This window comes from Adiantum capillus-veneris, chromosome 3 (assembly GCF_014529385.1).
Source record: "Adiantum capillus-veneris isolate H3 chromosome 3, ASM1452938v2, whole genome shotgun sequence".
In the NCBI taxonomy this organism is placed as follows: Eukaryota; Viridiplantae; Streptophyta; class Polypodiopsida; order Polypodiales; family Pteridaceae; genus Adiantum; species Adiantum capillus-veneris.
Window position 1 is genome coordinate 74,416,018 of NC_140933.1, and position 3,059 is coordinate 74,419,076.

Sequence of the window (3,059 nt, forward strand, 5' to 3'; positions counted from 1 at the left end):
AGGCTCCATGAGGGGCTAATTGGGGGATAAAATGAAGGAGGTGCAAAGTGTAGCTTTTGGGTTGAGGAATGAAGAGCTTGAAGTGCTGAAGGAGCAGGTCTAAATGGCTCATCAAACCGATCTACAGAGCTCAAGTTATTAAAGGTTGAAGGTTCAATGTGTTGCAGATTCTTGCCAGACAGGGCAGCTAGGGAGAGGTGGTCCAAGAGGAAATCAGGGTATAGGTGTATAGTGCTCAAATATGGAGCCCACTTGTCTTTTTAGATTACAGATCAGAGCCACGATTTGCATTTTTTGGCTAGTTGAAGTTTTGCCGGGGGCTAGGTTGGTACCCACCTGACCACACGGGGAGGTGTGCCATCTGGCATCTTTTGAGTCCCAATGAAGTTCTATAGCATGGTATGCATCATACGGGGTTAATAGGATTTGACTGCACATGAAACGGAGTTCGGAACGGAAAGATACTGAAGCCGGAAGATTGAGTGCATTTGTTCGGGGTTGATTGCAGATGCAAGTTCTCACTTTTTGAGACCTCGGTTTGAGGTCTTCCTAGATTGTGGATGAGATGGAGATATGCGGCTTGGAGCTGGAGATACAAGGTCACAGTTGGCCTTGACTACTTGGGAGTCAGATCAACAGATAATAGTTGGCAAGCACTACAAGTTGGAAAGCAGGAATGGGTTTTTTTGAAGACTTTAAGGGGACCTTGGAAACTTAAGAAGGTGAATTGATGTGGGGATGCCACGTGGCTGCCCATAATCCCATATGTGCAGGGAGGGATCGTGCACTCATGGTATAAAGGCCAGGGTGTGGAATCCCTTAGTATCGTGTGAAGGCATAGTGGGAGCTTTGTGGTGCCTTGACTATGGCCGCTCGCCGGCTAGCGCTGCGTGGGTGGTCCGCCGGTGGCGCGCCCGATGATTTTGGGTGGCTCTGAGCGAGCATTGGCATTCACGGCCGGTGGCGGTGGTGTATTGCAAGTGATCACATGGTCGCCTGAGGGGGGCGTTCCCACGGCCTTGAAGGCCTTCTTTTGGAGATAACGGGGGAAGGGAAATAGTGATATCGCCATTGCCCCCCACCCCCCCCCCCCCCCCCCCCCCCGCCCCCCTCGAGATGCATAAATAAGAATCCATTCGCACAGCCCTTGGACAGCCAACAGGCAAGAGAAGGAATTCAAGAAGTTTAAGGGTCTTAGACCTCCACAAAGAGCCGAGGTCAAATAAGAGACAGGGAGCATATCCAAGAGGTATCCAAAATTGTTAATACAAGGTTAGCAAATTGAGCAGACAAAGCATAGAGCCACCATGCAGATACCAAACACCAAGAAAGTGCTAAGTGGTGGCCATGCAAGGAAATTTCTAAAGGAAGCTCCAGTTAATTGTACGAGCTAGATAGCTCTTGTTTCTTTTCCTTTTTAGCCTTAGTCAAGCCTTATAAAAGGGAATATGAGTGATTCTTTAAGGGCTTTTTTTCCAGAGAGAGTGATTGGAGTTTTGAAAGCTTGTGTATTGTAATCTTGCCATTAGAGCTGCATACTTGACTATACTATCTCCCTATGCAATAATACTGAACCTTTTCCCCCTACTTCTTGTGTTGCTTCCCCCCACCCCCCTCCTTTTCTCTTGCTCTTTGTGTACTTGTTGGTGTTTGTAGAGGGTTTGCCTGCAGCTTGTGAAGGGAGTCACCAAGAGGGCACAATTGGAGTGTCTTGTGAGCCGAGAAGGGTGAGTCGAGCAGTGTGGGTGCGTTTGTGTCGTAAGGCGTCTTTCTTTCAAGGTGGGAGGCGGTTGTTCTGTATGCTAAAGTGAAATTGCTAGTGAAAATTAGCCAATTTGAAGGTGTTATTGGAGAAGTTAGGGGTGTTGTGGAATCCTTGGGCTATAGAGAGGCAAACATTTGTGTGTTGGGTGTGTTCCCTATTCCCCCTATCCATCTTCTGGAGCCCCCGCTGAGGAGCAGCTGATTGCTCGTTGGTGTTGATCAAAGACGGTTGTTTCCATCAAGGAGAGATGGCAACGCATACTTATGGACAAGTTTTCACCGGAGAAGAAGATTCGGAAGAGTGGATGGTAGATTTCGAGTTGTATATGCTATCACTGCATATGACAAATGAAGATAGAAAAATGCAAACAATTCGGTTGTTGATGCGGGGAAGAGCAAAGACATGGTTCTATGCTTTGGAAGGAGATCCAAGACTTATGTGGCCGGCGTTGCGGGCCCGTATTCTACATGATTTTTGAAAAGAGGTATCTCTTGTCGATTTGGATGCAAGGTTGAAAATTTTGAAGCAGAACGTGAATGAGGAATTTGGTGTCTTCCTGGCCTGCTTCGAAGAGTGCTGGAGGGACTTTGCAATGGCCATGAAGTTGGTCAATGGTTGTGAGGACTTTAAATTGGAAAAGTTTATGGCTTGTTTGCATCACAAGGTTCGTGAAAAGGTGGATTTTGAGGGCCTGGAGAATTACAACGGGGCAATTGCTATTGAACGGTCTAAGAGCCAAAAAATTAAAAAGAAGATTTAGCAAGATGCGTTGGGGTACAAAGCAATGGTTCCCAATCCGAGAGAAGAAGTGCAAATGGAGAATGAACCTAATCAAGAGGTAGAAACCGTTCCTCAATAGTGGCATTAGAAAAGAAATGGACTCATTTTTGGGCCTTTTAGCTCTAGTGAGAGAATTCTCCTTAGCCAATAGGAAGAAGGCTAACGTTACGTTGAAAAACCTTTTTTCTCATTTTGAAAATGTCCATGAAAACTATTTTGGTGAAATTGTCACTATCATCAGAAAAGTAAGGCGCTTGATAATGACATCTTTTGCAAGCACCGAATGCCTTTTTATGACCCATTGTTGCTATCCTATAAAGTGAAGTACTTGTACTTGTGCATCTCGCACAGGTATCAATCACCTTTTTATGAAGTACTCACAATTTAAATTCGAACAGATCGTACTTGATAGTGATTGATAGATACTATTTAAGACTATGAAGGAGTCATAACCAAGCGAATAGAGGCCCTTGAGGGGTCTCTTGGACCTCTCTTCCCTTGGTTATGACCTCAC